Genomic DNA, 20,661 nt, shown 5'->3' on the forward strand with positions numbered 1-20,661 from the left:
GTTGCCGTTCCGCAGGCGGCGCGGGCGCGTGTCACGTCGCGTGGCCCATCCGCCCTCCCCGTGGCCCCGTGCGGCCGCGCCCGGGGCCCTCGCGCAGCCCCGGCGCTTTGCGCGCCCCCGGGGCCGCAGCCGCTCGGTCGCAGCCCCGGGATGGGCTGGATGGGGCCGCCGCTTGACGGTGTTTCATCTCRGCTCTGTATTTCATCTCAGCCATTTCACACGGAAGCTTTTCAGTGTGGGCAAAGCGAGTGGAGGGGTCTCTGCCAACAGCCTAGCCCTTGAATGCTGCCTTAGTTGAGGGTTTTTTAAAATTTGTTTCTATTGATTTATTTGACATCGTAGTATGATGTAATTAGTGGCCTTTTGTACAATTATCATTTTTATAATTGTCCTGTAATTCTTCTATAACAAAAAGATGAAAAAAAGTCGATGCACAACTCCCTGCCATCACATAGAAAGCTATGAAGCTGCATATAGGCTTATAATGTGCCTAGGCTTATAGGCAACCTAATAGACTTATTCCACAACCCAAATACTGGGCTTCCAGTGTTAAAGTAATAGTTTTTTTTTTTAAGGTAAGTAATTAAAAGGTAATTAAACTATTTGAAGAATTCACAAAGGAAATGTAGATTTCCTGTGCATCCTTTTGTATCTTATTTTTGAGGGTACTGGAGCTAGTAATGACAGTGGAAGGAAGTGGTGATACACTTCTCGCATTCTCATATGGAACTTTAGATATATGTAGTGATTTTCATTTATATTTTCAATGTACAGGTTCAGTGGTTATGCTGAATTAAACGAACAGAATATTGTCCTGTGCCTGGGGCTGTTTTCAGGATTTTAATGTACTGAGGTAATATGCCATTTATGGAAGTTGCTTTAAATGTTTATATAAAAATGTCATAGTTTTATAGTTTTATTTGTCTCTACTTGAGATGCATGTTGTCAGGCTATGAGGTTGCTGAAGAAATGGTGAAAATGCCATGTTCTAATAGCTAAAAATGTAACCGCAGTTACAGTTCTAGCAATGTACAGAACTTTTAAAATAAGTACTCAAATCAGGATGTAACTTCATCAGTTAACTTCATCATCAAGTAGCTGTGACTAATTTCTTATTTAATGTACTATTAGTGTATAGTAAGCTTCAGAACATCATTAGCACTATCATTTGAGTATTTATTACTCTCTAAAGTTTATGTATCTTTGTTTCTCTCTTAGTATAATTTTTGTCCTTTTCTAAATGTGTTTCCTGAGATATTGGGACTTTTTTTTTTCCCTTAAAACAGGAATTAAGATGGTTGAAGTATTTAATTGGCCATAGCAGCAAGAGGATGTGTAAGGTAGGTACACTAAAAGAATACAGTTCTTCTCCTTGCAGAATATTCTGTTTTTTATTTCTATATCTCTCTGAACAGAAGGAAATGATGTAGGGTGAGATATTTGATACCTAGGTCTGTCAGTCAGAAGTTTCATAACAAGCCCCCTGTTTCTACGGATGGATGTAGGTTGCTTACCTTGGGGTTGAGGTAAATGGCACACGTTTACCCCAGGGTAGTGGGGTGCAAGCAGGCAGCCTTAGGCACCCAACACATTTCAGTTCTGCAGTCTCTGAATGGCAGATTTTGAATGGGGCCTTTCCCTAAGGAGTCTCTCTATTCTGTTTCGTAAAATTCGACCTAGAAAATAACACTGAGTGTTTGAGTCTTCAATATTTTGTTGAAATGGAACCAGAGAAGAAAAAGACTTGTTCTTCATATCTGTTTTGATCAAGTAGGCAGTTTTGTTTGTTTTGTTTCTTGCTTTGATGTCACTGAGAGTGTGCTCCAATGGGAGAGTTCTGCAGTAAAATAATTTGTGTTCAGCATTTCCATAAAAGGTATTAATAGTTATTCAGCAGAAGTAAAAGATAATTTTTGATCCTTATCCTCATACGAAGTCAAGTAAAGATCTYGTCCTTATTTACTTAAGTTTAATGCTTCAGTTTATTGCTAGAATGGACTGATAGAGAACTATGAAATGTTTTATGTTTWAAAAAAAAGTGTATAAAAACAAACAGTGGCAAATAACAGAACAGTTATGTTACAGTTATGCTTGGATAATATWTAATTTTCTCATGAAGTATATTTGCATGTTGTTATTAAAGCTGTAAACTGTGCATGGTGTAAATGTTAAAATATGTATGTTCTTCAATGCTTGGTTAAATTTTGAGAATAAAAAGTTATAATCACTCTTGCTTCGCTACTTTATCTTACCGGTGTGACCAACCATTCTGTATTACTATCAATCTTTGCATACTTGCACAGTTCTTGAAAAGGCACAGTGTAGCTGGGTATCAACCATCCCACACTTCGTGTGAGTTTGCTAGTTGTGCCTTTGACTTAATATGTTACAGTATTTCTGGTATTGGTTTGACCTTAATAATCTGATTAAACTGAGTGTAAATAGTGTTCAAGCTTAAGTGTGACTCTTTTTATTTTGKCATAAGCAATGTAGGAAAAATATCACAGCTTGTGGGCTGGTACATTTTAATGTACTAACTGATATGAAAAACATAAACTCTGTAAACTTAGTTGTGGAGCAGTTGTGCTGTGCTGCTGTTAAACAAGGGTAGAAAATTCTGTAAGTTAAGGAGAGACTACCTTTGGTTGGTCTCTTGTCTCTTTATCAAATTAGGAAAGAATTACTTTATCACGTAGTCTTTACAAATTCTTTTTGTCTTTACTTCGTTTTGCCAAGTTTTTGAGGGGTGCAGGGTACTGAAGGCCTTGCCTGAAGGGAAGCTCCTCAGTGTCCTGCACCTGAGAGAGCACTGAGCAGTAGTGTGCTCACAGCTACAGCACACATGGAAAGGAAAGAGTGCAGTGTGTAGCTCAGTGCATCTGTCAGAGATATAGTGCTCTGTGGCCACTTCATTTGTGGTTGTTATTGTTTAGAAAACTTAGACTCTGTGGTTTGCTTTTTCTTTCCCCTCCAGAATAATTATTTTTCATATGTTTTCTCAGCACACAAATTAARCTATGCCGTACTGAAGAATTAATATATAGTTTTTTAAAAGAAGTGACTTTCAGTGCGTAGTAGTTTCTGTGCAAGCCTTCTTTATTTTCATTCTCTAGCTAAAGAACCTGATTGTTCTTCAGAAAAGTCTAAAACAAGATTTTTGGTTTAGGAAAAAAAATCTCTTGCTTATTGCCAAGAGGGAGTCGTGCTGAGATAATGTTTGAAGCTGGAGTATCCCTGTCCTGCTGAAATGCCTCTGGTGCAAATCTCTGGGGAGAATGGGAGTATTCTTGTGTCCTGTTTGGGTATTTGCCAAGATCTGCAGGTGCAAATGAGATGGAAAAGCAGATCAGAAAGTCTTTGCTTCAAGTAGGTGTAAGAGTTGGGGAGGAAATGAAATTGTGTGTGTCTGACATACAGGGCATATTGCTGAAATCCATTTGGACTGTAACATGGTCCATTGGTTCTAAATTTGGGCTTCGTGGAGAATTGTTGCTCTTTGGTTGATGTTAGAGTAAGGAAATGTTTCTGTGACCAACGTGCCAGTCAGTGCCAAGTTGTAAAGCCAGATGTATGAGGAACTGAAGGCTGCGAGGTTTGAAGGAGCCGTTCAGGAGTTGTACAGCACTTCTTCCCCCGCCCCTGACCCAAGGGGGAAAAAAAAGGGAGGGCAGAAACCAACGAGGATAAATGTGCAAGTGTGACCTTGCRCTTGGTGTGTTTTTCATCCACTCTAAGAGACAGTTGGAAGGGATTCTCTCCTTTTGTAAGGACCTTTCCCTAGGAAGAACTTTCCTCTTAAACTATGGCTACTTCAGTCGGGTTGGATACAGCTCGCTCCAGTGTGCTGTRTGTTGCACACGTGCATCTTTCCCAGCTCACCTTTCCTGTATGTGTGTGCTCTCCTGGGTGAGCCCTGAGTACGAAGATGTTCTTGTTGCTGCTTTGTACAACTTTGAGCGTGCTCCTGTCTTCTGATATACATGATTTTAAATAATAAAGGATATAAAACTGAATTTAGGTTTTTTGTTTGTTTTTCTTCTCTGGTTGGTTTCTGTTTTGCTTTCTTCTCTGGTTGGTTTTCTCAAGTGAGGTTTCAGTCTGCCTGTATTTTGCAAGTGCCTATGTGTTCAAGCTTGCCATTTCCGTCGAGTAGCACTTGTGTAGCAAGACTTGAACTTCTGGCACGTCTTGGTCTTTCTCAGCTCAATCAAAACAGGTGCTGAAGAAATAAAATGCGTCCTATGTATTCAGGAAATATGCAAGTAAAAATTAAATATTGTTAATTACTCCTAAAATCATTTTTTAAGGGACAGCATGTGAACTCCTAAATACTGTTAGGGAATCAAAAAGGGTCCATCTAAAATGTGTATAAGCATGCTATGCATGTKGTGATTCAAGCACTTATATTACTATTACTAGAAAAAAAAAAATCCCAAAGTAATATTTTGGCTCATCAGTGGGTTTTATCATTGTTGTCAGCAGCAAATTTTGAGGTTTTACTGAAAGAAGAAAAACAAATTGTTATAGGATTTGGGCGGAAAGCACTGCTCCACAGTTGAGTACAGAAACTGAGACCACCTAAATGCCTTCAGCCATTTTTTGTTACTTTCAGAAATGCTTTTTTTTTTTTTTCTTAGCAAAATGTTTATGCATGGAGAGTTGAGTGGATCACTCTATTAGGTTCTTCCCAGAATCACAATATTAAATAAACTTTACATAGCTCTTTCTGATCGTCAAAAGAGACAGTCTGAGGTCTTTTGATTTTTCTTATTTTTAGCTTTCAGGTTAAAAATAGCTGTGGGCAGTTATGACTGAATATCTTTAGAGGAGCCTTTTTCTTGGAAGCTTCTAGCTAGTTTGAGCTAGATATTTATCCCTTTAGGATTAATAGGGTGTTTATTTTAGAGTATCTTAGTAATTAATTCAGGGATGTTTTATGGTTACTATACATGTTGCTATGGTTTTTGTAAATGGAACGTAAAATGTTTTTCTTACATGTTTGTGTTTTGTTTTCTTCTAGAGCATATATTTTTGTCAGGGCAGGTTGACTGTGTTGCATTATGTACCTGTTGCTGTGCACAGGGATACCTCGTCACTCTGGCCTCATGGTGAAAAGTTCATTTATCTGCAGTCCGGGGTAGTCACAGCTTGGTCTGAAGTGATCAGTATCTTCAAATATTCATGATGACATCTAATCTAAGTAGGGGACTGTGTTAGGAATCTTGATTTTTGAGAGCTCTGTTAATTCCTGACATCTCTGAGTTTGTTCTTGGAATCAGAGTAAATGAAAAGTATGGAGAATAGCATAGGAACTGAAATGCTGTACGTAAATTCATTATCTYGCCACCATATTGTATGTCATCAGAGAGTACCTGGTGCTCAGTACCTCGTGTGAAGTAGAGCGAGAGGCGACCTGGAGGAAAAGGCTAAAGGAGTGATTTGTGGAGGCAGAAAATAGCTAAAGAGAAATGGAATAAGTTAAATTGTTTACCATTTGAAAAGCAATAAATATGATGAAATACATTTATATACAGAATGGTTGAATGTTGTAGAAAAAGTAATTCAGAAGTTTTTGTTCTGTTAGTTGTATCCTCGGGATGAGGATAATTCCATTTCAATCGTGCCATGACCCTGTGATTCTGTGAATAGGGGGACATTCTGTGAAATTAGAGCAGCACGTTTTGAAAGGGCAAATCTTTGATTATGTTGAGAAGAGGGCTCTACCGTTTAGTTTTTTAACTTTAGGAAATTAGAAACAAGATTGTTTTGTCCCGCACTTTTCTGCTAGAGTTTATCTTAAAAACCATGATAATTTGTACTGAGTGTGGGAGTAGAGGATTTTTTTTCCCCTAGTTTGTGACAGGACATCTACGGGCAAGGTTATAGCATTCAGTAATTCCCTTTATCTCTAGTTCTTTGGCAGGGTATGCCAAGGTGAAATACATACTGGGTCCTACTGCCTGGGAGTGTCTGCTGGTGTTCTTGTAAGTGGGAATTCCAAGGAAAAGCTGTGGGCAGTACCCTCGGCAWCTGCATTAACTGGGGCAGGAAGCATGTACGGCAGTTGTTGTTATGACTTGCCACCAGTCGGGCAGACTTTTTGATCCATGGATTCATGTATTCAGTAAGTGTTCCCAAGCAAATTAAGTCCAGGATAGTGCACAGGTTTACTGTGTGCCTGTACCCAGAATGATGGAGCCTGTGGGGAGGGTGAGGTGAACGACCACCGGCCTCCTGCACCATCGGCCAACCTCCAGCGAGCCTGGTAGGAGTCATGGAAGAGAGCGGGGGATCTTAAACAAGTGTGCCTGTCGCTCTGCCAGCCTTCCCTTCACATGGCTCAAGTCCTGGAAACTACATTTGCTTTCAGTCTCTTCCAAGCTCAGRTACAAAGCCCTGTGATGGACAAAAGCATCAAAGCGGTTTTCAGCAGGAAGAGATATCCTAACTATACTTAGATCTACAGAGTCAAYTTTTGCTTATTCCTGCTGAACTGTCCTTTTAACTTTATTTAGTATAAGCCGCAGTTTTTACTTTTGGTATGTTTAGCAACACACTGACTTCAATTTGTTGTACTTGGCTCTGGAGCAACAAATAACAGATGTTGAAGGGGTGCTGTGACACAAATAAAAAGATTCAGAAAGCTTAGGGGAATTTGGAGGGCAAGAGGGGAATCTTCCTCGTGTGTCTTTTCCCCGCTGGATCCTGTGCTATAATGCTTAAAATTACCATCCAGTTTGAACCTGATGCTGCAAGGGCTGGTGGGTTGACAGGGCTTTCTTTCCCACAGCTCAAATGACAAAATTTAAAATAAAGCATACCTATGCAATTTTAATTGGCACCTTAATTATGGAAAGCTGGCCTGAAAGGTGGTTGCTTTCAACCTGTGCAACATTTTCCTGGCTTAGAATAGTCACAATTTATATCAAGCAGTTTCTCTATGTGAATCTTAACAGTGGGTTTTTCCTATCAAGAGAGGAAAAACCTCAGTGATAGAGGTGCTCTGTCAGGAGTAATAGACCTAAAGTAAGAGTCAAATTTCAAATATTACTTGTGGTTGGAACTTCCAGATAATAAGCTTTGCTTTGCAGGGATTGTCAGGATTTCAAAAACAAGCGTTTAAAAGCGACCACTGCATGTCACTCGTCCTTGCCTAAGCAGATGGGGGCCAGATGTATGTGGGATGCTGGAGAAGTTTGTTRCACTGGTTTATTTATGTTCAGCCTGGTACTGAGCAGAGGGCTTCACATGTTAGTGGCCCTTTTTAAGGCTACAAGTACTTTATCTTTCCCCTGATAAGGGACGCAATTTTGTAGCACATTGAGTAATTTGCTAATTAATTACTCTTTAATCTTTCTCACATTTTACTTTCTTTTTTTATGCTTCCTCCAGCAGCACTTCAAGAATACCTATTGCCACAGTACAGTTTGTAGGTTATAAAAGCACAAATATAATCAAATGTCTAATTTGGAGTAAACCTTCATCACAGTAGCTAAACTTGAGAASTGTGGCAATTCTCCCCTTCTGCATATATGAGGCTGTACTGATACTTCRTGAAGCTTGATGGAGTTTGTTCTTCGGTAATTTTATTCTTGTATTTTTCACTGGGATTTAATTGTAAGCATTTCTGGGGTTCCTTTTAGATTGCAAGATTTCACTTCAGAAGTGTGAGATATTGAAATCTCGAAGTAGATTTTATTAGGCTAGATGGAGACCTGCAAGTGAGCTGTGGGTGATGCTGGTGGTTGCTGGTTTTCCTCCCTGAACTTCATGTAGGTGCTAACCCAACACTGTCATACTGTGAAGGCAGCTCTCTGTTGCAGGAGGACCCCTTTCCTGTGTTGGCCATCGGCTGAATGGAGATGAGGGGCAATTCCCTGCACGTGGGGTGATGCGGATCGGCCTCCAAGTGTGATTCTGCAGTCCGGAGCGCCCTGTTCCCTCCCGCCCCACACAGTGCCCAGCCTCTTGGGTGGCTCTAGTTGGGTGTTCTGGCATTTTCACGGATCTGCGAGGGGTTCGTGGTTGAATCCAAAACAGGATGCCTGTCTGGGAAGCAATTCTGTGTCCTTGCTCTGTGGAAATGCAGCTGCACAAGAAACCTAGATAATTCTGCTACACTTTGTAATGTCATTTAATTTCTTGTGGAAGAGGGGGGACRTTAAGAAAATGATAAATACAGTTTGCCCAATGATTATTTGGGAGTTATGTTTCGGATTACTCATCAAGTAAACAAGGTAGCGTATTTTTGTTGTAGTCAGTACTGTAGATCATTTTTATCTTCTATGGAATGTAGGAAGAGAAGAAGGAGTTTTCAGCACCTACTTTTAATTGTTGTGGTTCCAGTAAATCAGAGGCAAAGTGTGTAATTCTTTAGTTTTTATAGGTAGTTTTAGTTTTATAGGTAGAGAGAAATGTTAATACTTGAAGCCTCCTACTGCCCTSTAAGTTGACATTGATGTTATTGACTATTGAGCTGAGTCTGACTACAGAATTAGTTTCTTCTGCATAGGTTTCTTATTATTTCAGTTCACAAAATGGCCAAAAGATTAAAGAAYTAAAACTGTTGATATGCAGAAGCCGAGGAGTAATGGCTTTAACTGGAGCATGGAAAAAACTTAAGCTAAGAAAACAGAGCTGTTGCTGATATCTTGAGCATCCTCTGCCTTAAAAAAATAGAGAAGGGAAAGCAAAGGATCCGGTCTTAGGTGTTGGGTTGTACATGTGTGCTTTTTAATCACCCTGCCATGTCAGGGATTAAGTATCCAAGGCTTTTTAAACTCACATTTCAGTGGTGGGGGCAGTAGTCATCCTGGGCAGTAAAAGTTTTCTTATTTACCTGGGGTTACATTTTTCAGAGTTTGTGCTGTACGTTATTGAAGAGAGTTTAGTTGAATTGTTTAGACGTCAAACACTAGAACGACCCATTTAGCTTCTAAATTGCTCATTAGATTGTCAGAACTTAATTAAAAGTCAACAGATAAGCTTCAAAAATTGTTGTAGTTTAGTATTCCTTGGCACAGAACAACGCTTCCTGGAGGGAGTTTGTGAAGAATAATTTTGGATTTTCTTTAGCAGCTTTTCTCWCTGATGTCCATCTGTGAATGGTGTCATTATCTGAGAGAAAAATTGCTTTTTTCAGTCATCAGTTGTATTTGGAAAGTTGCTTTATACTGTGGTGGAGAAAGAGTTTAAAGTGCATGTTTTTCTTGCATTATGGAACGACTAGATAGTTATTGATACATGTGCTGCCTATCCTTAGGTGCCTCCRACCAGATAACATTTTACATTTATATGGGAGTCTCTAGTCATGTTTAGAAACCTAATAATATTCAAAATTAATATCTTTGAAATTCACTTTTGCATTGTAAACTGGATTCTTGGATGAAGAGTATGATATTTCTACATTTGCAACTTGAAAGTTATGTTTCTAACTGGAAAYAAACGCCAGTAGCCTCTTCACTGAGAGAAAAAAAAAATAAAAAAAGTAAAGTATTAGTATGCAGGTATAAATTCTAAAGAGTCCCTGCAAGGGATGGATGTGGTCAGGAGGAAACTTTGATTATTAGTGAGGAAAACCTTGGGTGGAGGTGCGCATTCGGAGCGCCCTCGGAGCGCGGCCAGGCGGGCGCTGGGCTCCTGCTGCGCTGCCTGCGCTCGGGAAGGCCCCGGATCCTGGTGGACCTGCCGCAGGATCCTGGTGGATCTGCCGCGGATCTGGCCACTCCTCTGCACCGCGGGGCTCCCGGCAGCCCCTTCCCCTCTCGCAAACTGCGCAGCCAGCCCTGCTGAAGCCCTGGGAAGCTGCAGGTTTAGCCACCTTGGGGCTATCAGAATCCTCCTGGAAGAGTGATAGAAAAATTCCTGGAAGTATTTTTGCATTGTAAGTGCAAGTCCTTTCGAGATGGGAGGTCTTGTGACAATACTGAAGTGTTTGGCTGCTGTACCTTTTGATTAGGAAAGTATTCCTCTAGCCTTTCTTGGGGAAAATCAGGAATACACCAGTGCTCTTTGTAGGGGAATGTATGACTTTTGTTTAATGTGATAGTAAGAATATATTCATTTTTTTATCAACAAAATGATAAACTGCATTACTGTTTATCTTTTCTCTGCTCAGGGTTRTTTGCTAATACTTTGCAGCATTACCTATCAATTGGGTTGAAGTCTCGCAGTTTGTTCCAGTGAAGAGCTTAAATTCCCGTGTTTAAAACAGTTCCTAGGTCTGTGTGAGGAGCTGGTGTGTGTGATCTCTGGTTCCCATGCCAAAATGGCACTGGAAGGGTTTGTACCAGGACTCAGACACAGGCAGATTACTCAAATTCCCTTGGGTCTCCAGGGAATAGAGATGTCTTTGGTATCAAATAGCGTGCACCCCTCCTGTTGAATGTTGGGATTTATTTCAAAATTTGGGAGATTGATTTTTAGGGAATAGATAACTTGGGGAGTTAGCATTTTTGCTTGGATAATGTCCTATTTGTTTTGGAAGGAGGTTTTCCCTGGCTAAATAAGAACAAGATGTTTGACYACCTTTGAGGGAGGAGATTGTTTGATCAGCATAAAAGGAAAAAAAAAAAAAGAGGAAAAAAAAGATCTAAGGAGACTATTGCATGTTCTTATGTGGTGTTTGAAATGTTTTCATGTTTGGTTTTTTTTTTTCTCACCTCTGGGCTTTAATTATACGGCATATGCATGATAACGAGAAAGACCATGAATCCTGTTCTTGGAAGTATAGTATAGTTTTATCACATCATTGTGAATTTATAGGCTAGTAATACGTAGRGTTTTTCCCATTCTTGCGTTTTGTAGGGTTTATACAGCCTTAGAGTTTGGCAGCAGGCGATGGAGAGCTCAGTTTTTCATGGCTTTTTTTGTTGGCATGAAAGGGTTACTGTTCACATTTCCTGTGTAATTCCTTCTGATCTTGCTGGGCTGTAATTGCTTTCTTGATGTTAAACATTCCCAGGCTCCTATAACCTTCTAGCCTGCGTGCACTGGCCAAGTCTGTCCCAGGTGATCGTGTGGGCGAACCTCCTGTTTYTCAAGGATAAAAATCTCTCCTTCCTGTAGAAGATAGGCTATGTACTCATGCCTTTGCTGTGCAATCCCAAATGAAATCCTTTCAAAAGATAATAATAAGGAAACATAGCAGTCTTTTAAAGTCAGAGTTAACAGCCAGATAGTTGACAGATCAGCTGTGTGGGTTTAGAATTTGCTGAATCCTGCTTGAATACCTTATATTTCACATAAAAGATTATCCTTTCTTTCTACATTTGGAATATAGATTATGATATAAAAAAGGCAGATTTTGACTGCCGTGTTTCACTTCTGACCGTAGAATTGGCAAATCATTTAAAAACTTTCTAGACCATAAAACTACTCAGTTGAACTTGCAGGGCTTTTTGCCTTTTGAAATCTTTGCGGTAGTTGCATAACCTACAAAAAAGAAGATATTACTCAACTCTACCTCTTTCATGTAGAGAAACCTATATTAACCTTATTAACCTGTATTTCTTTAGAGTTCTAGTTAGTGATATATAAACAGACAAGGTATTATTTTCTTTTTAGCAGAAGTGACTGCATTCTGCTGAGAATGTATTTGGAAGTGCGGGAGCTGCTCTGCAGAGGCACGGAAAGTTTCTGCCTGCTACCTCAGCCACTCCTTAACTTTAATCATGAGGATCCAGCTGTAAGGAAGCAAGTGAGGTTCCCTTTCCCTGACCTCTGTGCAGTTTTCTCATATTTCCAAGAAAGATGTAAGATTGTMTTTTTTTCCCTAGAATATGAGCAGTTTAGTGTGGTGCTATGTTGACACTGATTGCTAGAGGCAGTAGCTGGGGGTTCTGGACCCCTTTGATTCAATAAGTGCTCCACGTTTTGTTGCTTCGTGCATGAGCAATGTTAGAGGATTATTATCCTGTCAAAGGTGTAACTTGTTTCCCTAACATTAGCCATATTTAATGAGTTGCTGTGCAAGTTTTTTTAGATACAGTTTTGTGTTTGTAACTATGATGCTAGAAAATACTTCCCAGTTGTTGCGCGGTGGCAATTTGAGGCGCACAAGGTCTGATTTTCTGCAGTCTAATGGATGTGTAGCTGCATTTGAGCTCAGTGGAGTCTCATGTGAAAGAAAACATTAGGAAGGTAAAAAATTGCAACAGCTTCATCCTTCCAAAATCCTAGTTTGATTCTCACACATACCAAAGTATGTGCTTTACTGTATAAATAGCAAGTTGACYAGTTGGTATTCATGTTTTCAGCTCTACCACTGTGCTGGGGAAGGGTCAGAAGAATACTTTTTAATGAAACTATGTCATCTTAAAGAATAATCCTGCTTAAAAATTGATGATCTAGTTAGTGGAATATGGTCCGTATGCTGCCCAGTCCTGGATAACATTGTGTCGTATAATCACAGGGAGCATGACTGCCAAATACGCAGGTTTTTATTGTTAAACTCGGAGGGTCTCAGCAGGTTATTCACACACAGCAAACGGATGATGCATTTATACAMTTTTCATGTGAACAAAAATACAAAGCACCAAGTGAGTGCAAGTGAAGAGACAGAGGAAAACATTGCTGAAGTGATAAAATTAAATCATGTCCATATCAAGTAGGATTATTTTTATATGATCCTCAATTGTCAGATTTTTTAGGAAATGCCATAGGAAGGGGCCTTGCACACAAGTGGTTCCGTGGGGTGTTAAGCACATTGTCAGGGTCTCCCGTCTTCCTGMGCAGCAGAGGTTGGAGGTTCTGGTTGAAGCCTTTGTCACAGCTGCTTATTTCAAACMCAGTTATGAGAACACACTTATCTCCAGGTTGGATGAAAGCGAGTGCAGCTGCACTGTGGGCCTGCTTGCCTCTGATAGTAAGTGTAGATTTATTTTTCCTGTTTAATTTCACTCCTACCCAGATGAAGACAGTGAGGAATTACACATTGTATTGTAATTAAAGGTAACCTGTTTTGAATTTACTTTTAATTTATGACCGTCTAATGTTCAGAATGTAAAAGACTTGACTTGCAATTATAAATTTCACCTTTGCAAAGAGAAATTCCCTAAGAGGGGATGAATTTTCTTCTGACGAAAAGTATGTAGTACAATAGTGCAAATTATCTCCTGCTTTTTGTTTTGAGAGTATGCTAAAGGGTAAGGGCTGGTGCTGTTCATCTGATGTGCTTCTCTCTGTATAGGTATGTGTGTATGTTAAGCTTTTGATGGTTTAATTTAAAATACCCCCTTAGAGTTAGTTACTTCTGATGTGCTGAAGTCAAAGTATCCTGACAGCCTCATTGCAGAGAATTGGGCCTAATCAGTCTGTTTAATGCAGAGAAGCAAGCTTTGGTTGAGAACAATTAACAAGCTACTGTAAAAATCAGGGAATAATTTGAATTAGGTGTTTTTTTAAGCTTACAGACAATGGAGTGAACAGTATTTTTCTATTCAGAGTTTTACAAGTCCTCTCCTCGAGGAGACATGTAAATTGCTGTTATGACAAAATGCATAAATATGCCTGGGATTTGATAGTAATTAATTCATTTCATTTATCTAAGGTAAGATTAAGTGCCGTGGTTTGAAATAGGCTATAAAAAGTAGCGTGTAAACAAACCTAACACGCATCAGGTGTAATAGCACATTTCATAGAAYTGCAGAAATTTTGTTTTTAGATGAAGTGGTTTCTCACTTTCAAAGTTCGTAAACTGAAGTCTAGTCACATCAAAGAGCATTGCCTGACTAGATATTTATGGGCAATTTCTATGTCTGCAGCTGTTTTGAGACTCAACATTTTATTATATAGAGATCACTTGCTGTAAAAATGTTGATAATTGCTCTGATAGAATAGTGACTTGGCCCTGGAGCTGAAAAATAAAACTTAACTTCTTCCTTTTCCTCAGATTAGCCCTAGTTCTGAGGACGCCCTTTACGAGCTCTGGTGGGAGAATTGCTGCCTTTTTGCAGTAGACTTTTCATTTTTGTGCCTTTATATTTACATGCCTCTGTGTGTGTGTGTAAGTAAATGTGTGTATGCCTAATTTAACAGTGGTTAAATTATTAACATTTTTGTATGATTTGGTTCTGATATGCTTAAATGAAGTATAAGCAAAATGTCTATAAAGCGTAGCATTCATTTGTAAAAATACTGTGTGACTAACTTCGTCTACTTTCCGTATATATTTAGTAGTATTTAACTGACTTAATGCATATATTTTTGCTATCACTTATTCTTTATTGTTAATGTACATTTTAGTTACTAGAGTTCTAAACTGATGCTTTAAGAAGACATAAACTTTGAAGCAGAGTTTCTGAAGAGGAACGGTGAGGAGGGAGGGATACCATGGTAGCACTGTAAAGGTTTGAGAAATCAAAAAATACCAAAGTTACTTTGAATCATTGTTTATTTGAAGAGGTTTATTTTATATCTCAGGCTTATGTTTTTAGAAAAAAAATAGACTTGGAGGCAAGGAAGAAATASAGCTGTGAACATCCTTAGTCTCTGCAATTATTTATTCACATTCCCATTAGTGTCACTGGGAAGATCCCAGGTAGCTCTAACTTGTGACTGGTCATGGAGAGCAATGCAAGCTCAGTGATGGAAATACCTTCTTTGTATCTCTTATTAACTTGTTAAAACATTTTGCCTCTGCAGATAAATACAGGAATAAAATGTGCCTGGTAGGCTTAGCTAATGTTAAATTACACTGCCAGGCTTGCTAAATTTAGAGAATGTTATTTAGTACATGGAACAAAAAAGATGGATTGAGTATGCTGACAGGCATTTTTGCTGTGCCCAGGGAATAGGAATCATCTGGACATTTTTAACATGTGAGATAGAATAGCTCTAGCATTTTTGACGTTCTGTTGGGCTGCTTTGTTGTACATGTGTTTCTGCTGTTTAAAAGGCATTCTATTTTTGCTGTTGGTTGTGATACCCAAAGTACTTCTGTCCSTTTTCCATTATCTGCTAAATGTCTATCTGTGGTTTAAACCTGTTACTTTGGCTTTTTAAAAATAAAACTGTTCAACAGTTTGCATTTCAGAAACTTGAAGTAGATTCTTTCCTTTGTGTAAAATATATTTTACTTCTGCTCTATAGATGTTTTTAAAAGCAGTAGGTGTTACAGTTACTGCAGAGGAGTTCTGCAAATATTTACAAATTATGTATTTATGCCACAAGATTGAAAAAAAGAGGGTTTTTATTCRCATGTAAAAGTAAATGTTATTAATGGAAATATATATGCACTTAGATTAATCAGAGGACTGTGAAATAGAATAGAACCATTATCACTAATGAACTGTATTAATTAAAAAAAAAAAAAAGAGCATGCAGACCTGTCTCATGGTCATTGACATTTCTGTGCCATGGATCACAAGGCCTGTGTGTAGGAAATGAATTCAGAGAGGTCGGAAATGTCTGTGGAAGAAAAGGGGGGAATGTCTTTATCAGTTGTCACCAGTAGGTTTTATCTCCCTTTCAGTGCTCCAAAAAACTAGTTGAGTCGATCGAATGAACGTTTGAGGCAGAACAAAGATACAGATTGTTGGCTTGTTACCAGTGTACATTTAAAAATACAAGCTTTACAACATGTATCTTAAGTTGTTTTCCTGTTAGTGAAAGGTTAATAAACTTTAAWTAGAGGGGAAAAAATGAATGTGGTGGAAATAATACACAGCCTTTTTCTTTCAAAAAAGGAAATGCTGATTATTTTCCTTTCAGAAATAATTTTCTTCCAGAATCTTATGTGYTTATATTTTAAAACTCTTATCTAAATCTTAATTGGATATCGTGTTCTTTGCCTCAGGTTGTATACTGTTGTTTTTAGTGCTAAGCTTTCAGGATAAAGCCAAATGATAAATGGAAAAAAAATCATATTTTCAAAATGAAAATGATAATGGAGCCAAATAATTTCAGTGTTAATCATATCTAATCAGCATTTATTTGGAGGGTCCCTGTGGAATGTAAAATGTCACAAAAAACCTTCCAGAATTTCCCATGSTTAAACATTGCTGCCCACATCAACACTTCTGAAAATTCAGAATACSAGTTGAATGGTGCTGTCTCCCTGTATTAGCAGGCCAAATATGATAGAGACCTGTTATAAATTTAACTCAGCAGTTCTTTAAAACTCATTCTGCAGTTGGAAGAAGGGAAAACTAGGAGAATTCAGTCTGTTGCTTGCATTGGGACTTTCTGCTGATATATTAGTTGTCAGTGATCAATTTTTTGAAGCTGCTTTTAAATATATATATGTGTGTGTGTGTGTATGTTCTTAGGCACATATGTATTCATGTGTATCTATATATTTTTATTATACAAAAGCCATGTTGTTATGGTTAATTCAACATAGTGTGTCTTTCTCACACCTGTAGACTSAATAGTGCTATAGAGATGCCAGGAATTTTGATACTAGCAATTTTGATCTAATTTTGTATGTTATAGGCATGTAGAAGGCATTCTTGTCCCACATTTCTGCTTCAAACTGAAGAGGAGAAACATTAAAATCAAGAAATACTTGAGCATAAAAGTCTGAACAAATGTTAATTGTTTGCTGATTAGCTACTCCCTGTGCAGTTCTTCTGTTAGGAAATATGATTTATTTGGTTAAAACAAACTGAGAAGAGAATGAAGTTAACAATGCATTTTCTAAATAGGGACCTGATTATGGCAAGCACTAAATAGCTGGGAAATGGGTGATTATAGAGGCAAAGCTATTAATAAAACTAATTGGCAGCAGAGTACGGTAGATTTCTTGAACTATATATGTTGTTTCTTTAAAGATGCAAAAAACAATGATAAAAGTCCAATAACAGATGGGGATGATAAGACTTCTGCTAGGCAGAATTTTTGAATTTGCTGCACTGACACATGAGAAAAAAAAGAAAAAAACTTAGAAGTTATCTGAATTAGTAATTTTGAGTTTTAATAAATTGTGGGCTAGTGGGGATGTTTCTCAAGGAGCCRTTTTTCAAATTGTAGGATGTATGATAAAAGACCATCTCCTTTAAGACMGAAGTTATCCTGTTTGCCGCTCTACTTACTGAGAAGGTTTTTTGAGAAGGTTTTTTGATGAAGCCCTTGATCTAGGATCCAYGTCCAGTATTACGTTAAAATCATAGACTAACTATACGTTTACCCTTCTAACTCACAGATTTCTTCCCAAGGTGAATGTGGGTGAAATTCTGATGTGCATCCCTAGCATGACCARTAGACTCCGGGTTTGGATGTTCTGCAAGTCTGTGGTTCTTTGTTGCCATAATAGAAGGAGAAGAGCCCAGTCGTTCCTATCAGAAACTTTCCAAACACACTGCTGACCCTCTAAGGGCAGCCTATGAAATAGTCGGGGCAGATGTTCTTACAGCATACTTGAAGCAGGGCTAGCTAAAAACAGATAGACAGAAGTGCTTTCATACTTACATAGCATAGGTACCTACGTAGTACTTAGACTTACAGGTCTTTTCTTAATAGCTGCTTTCTGGTGAGTCAGCCCCACAGATTGTACTGCTTTCTGGAGTTATTCCTCGCAAAGGCATTTGCCTTTGCTTTTGAATTTCCGAGATTCCTGATAGGCCATGGATTCCTTCAGGCTGCCTGGGTGTCCTTCTGAGAAGAAGCTCTGCCCTCCGGCGTCTCAGCCAATTCTCCCAGTTCCCTCTCCCCTGCAGWCTTGCTGGGAATGCACCCTATTGCATTAGCCAGATTGTAATGGAGATGTTAAACACCACCTAGTCACTTCATCATCCTGGTTTACTAAATTGTTCTTCTGGTGAAGTACTATTTCAGTTTGGATTTGCTAGATTTGGAATTGAACTRAATGAAGTAGGAATACTAATACCCTTAGGAACAGACAGCAAAGCTGGAGGCCCATAGAGAAACAAGGATGTTCCCAGGGTTAGTGTAGTCTGAGCAGCACAGCTGCTTGTTGGACAGTGGCCAGGAATAATTTTGACATGTTTATTTCACATTTTTTTCACCATGGAAATGCTTTGAGGGCACTTCATTAAGTATGTCCAATAGTCTTTGACAATCAGTGTCTTTAACATATTTCAAACTACAGACTGGGTGGTGGATACAAAAATGAAAATGACATGGGCAAGGATAATTTGCACAATAAGAAGAGCACAAGAGACTACAGGCAGTGAACTAGCACAAGTTAGAATTTGATATATTCTTTCATGTGTTTAGCTGTATGAAAGTTTTTGTAATAAGAGCTTATGTTTCATCGGTGGCTGTGCTGTCAGACACCAATAACTYGTGGAGAAAAAAGATTCCTTTAGGGAAATCTTGCACTACACTATGTTTTTATGCATCTTGGTTTTGGTTTGTTTTGCTTATGTMTTCCAATAAGACATACTTTTAAAAACTAGATTTTTTGTATGGAAAATTAGAAAAAAAAAAGTTTTTTTGTATAGAGAGACAACGTGTTTTTGAGGAGCTTTCTGACTGAGGCTGGCTTTTTAAGAAACACTCAGAAAATGTTTACAGGAACACTATAAATGATATATTCATATTACTTGCGTAGTACAGCAACAGAATTTAGTACTGTGCTCAGTTTTGCAGCTGTGAAATTGGAAGCGATACCATTATTTGTTTCCGAGTTCTTGCAGAGGCAATTTGCCTTGCAAAGTCCGGAGTGCGCTGCTGTCTTCCCTGCTATATTTCCATCAGCAATTGTTACCTGTTTTCTAAGGAGGATGTTAAAAACAGATCCAAACTTCACTAAACAAGGCAAACTCGGCACAACATCCCTTACGAACGGCGCAAGAAGTTTTATCTTCTGCTCCATCCCCTGAGGGACTCAGGTTAGTATCCAAATAACCAAAAGTGCCGTTGTGGGAACAGAAGCGATCKGTGCTTTTCCGTTGCTCGTTTAGTATTTACATAATTTGAGCCCCAGCTGCTCTTCTGTGGCCATTTCCAACTGAAGTAAAACTCTCCTGTCAGCATTTCAGTCCTGGTTGGTTATTTCCCTAGTCGAAGCTGATAATTAACAGAATCCTAAAAGTTCAGCTCAACCAGCAYGTTGTCATTACGTTATGAGTAATTGCTTATTCTTGAACTGGCCAAGTGGGGGAAGATGACAAGTATGCAAGTAATGTGTTTTTGTTTAGTAATCTTYGTTGTTGTTTATACATTTGTCTTGTGTCACATGACATCATGTGTTAACCTCATTTTACTCTTTGAATTAGGCTGTTTAATGTAAGAGCAAGTAAATATAAAAAGGACATGGGGGAATGTAGCATAAATATTCGCCTTCTCTGTCACCCCTAAGGGCAGCTCTAATCCTTCAGCATCGCATGATATATAGGATATTTCCAAAGTTTTTTASAGTAATTTTTTTAGGTAATTCTGAAGTGTGATGAAAGCATTGGAACAGTAACTGCAGGAACAATCTGTCCTGCATATGTAACTCTGTTATTGTGATTTTTCAGGTTGTTTCTTTTGTTTTCAAGTGATAAATATCTATCACCTGACCCTTTTGAAAGGTGTTGAGGTTGGAAGTTTCCAAGACCCAGCTGGGCAAAGACCTAAGCAACCTACTGTTAGCTCCATGTTGACCCTCCTTCAAGCAGGAGGGTTGGACTGGATGATCTGCAAACGTCTTGACTGACTAAATGATCCTGGGAATATGTGTATACAGCCATGGATATGCATCTAATGCTATGGAACTTCTAGTGTAATTGTCATGACGTTGCTGGTTTGTACCTGTGATGATGTTTATTTGAAAAGAAAGCTAATGTGTTGTAACAGATGTAAAGGATAAATTCGGTATTCTGTGCAGTCATTAATTACGAGCAGCAACAGAGTAAAAAGGTCTCACAATCAGGTGCTGCAAGCTGCTTTCCTGGCTGAAACCTGTCATGTTGCACTGCTGCTCCAMTGTGATTGGCATTATATTATATATGGCAAACAGAGCAGGAAGACAGAATCTGTTTTGTGAATCTGCAGTATTGTAGATCCTCACAGAACTTCTTATGGGGTTGCACCCAAACAGTAAATTAATCTTAATTTGTAACTCAAGTAAGAGAGGGGAGAAAACAGAGGTAAATGGAATTGTGCAGGTTTGAATCTTACTTGTAAATTCTAGACGAGTTTTTGCCACCTAAGTGTGGAAGTGTCTCTTTCTCTGGTATTTTTAAGATTGTCAATTTAAATTCAAATTAATTTAGAACTGCTGGCGGTATATGTTTCATGTAGTATCTTGTAAGAATGAAACAAGCAGATTATACTTCCAAAACTGTTGTTTCCACTTGTCTTCAGAATGGAGAAAAAAATACAGACATTTAATGATTCACTTTTCACAGCTATTTTCACGACTGTAAGATTCAGGACTGTATCTTAAAATAGCTTTGACTTTGTAAAACAGTAGGGTGGCAAAAATGTCTCCCACACAGAATTGGAGCATGCACAGCACTTAAGATAGTGGCATTCAAAGCTGTATTACCAAGAAGGTATTTACAGAGGAGAACTTGAAAGTGAAAATCTGTGGAAATATGGGAAAAAATTGTTTGGACATTTTGTTATATGTCAAATGTTAGCCATAACAACACTTTCTGCCTTTAGCTCTTCCCTTTTAGATTTTTTTGGAATAGAAGCAGTATTCTTGAACAGAAATTACATTGTGATATTTAAAGTGGACAAAGCTGTTCMGCTAAGTTCCTGCTTGTA

General features: G+C 38.5%; 1 protein-coding gene across 1 annotated transcript in view; it reads left to right on the forward strand.

Moving 5' to 3' along the window:
- ZNF438 (zinc finger protein 438) overlaps positions 1-20,661 on the forward strand; it is a 42,577-nt gene that overhangs the window by 290 nt on the left and 21,626 nt on the right. Inside the window, exons 2-3 of the mRNA XM_026048800.1 lie at positions 775-853; positions 1,287-1,340. The gene's annotated coding sequence lies outside the window, so the exon portion shown is untranslated. The remainder of the gene's footprint in view (positions 1-774; positions 854-1,286; positions 1,341-20,661) is intronic.

The sequence above is a fragment of the Nothoprocta perdicaria genome, unplaced genomic scaffold, assembly GCF_003342845.1.
Source record: "Nothoprocta perdicaria isolate Ctin4 unplaced genomic scaffold, notPer1 scaffold_57, whole genome shotgun sequence".
Taxonomy (NCBI): domain Eukaryota; kingdom Metazoa; phylum Chordata; class Aves; order Tinamiformes; family Tinamidae; genus Nothoprocta; species Nothoprocta perdicaria.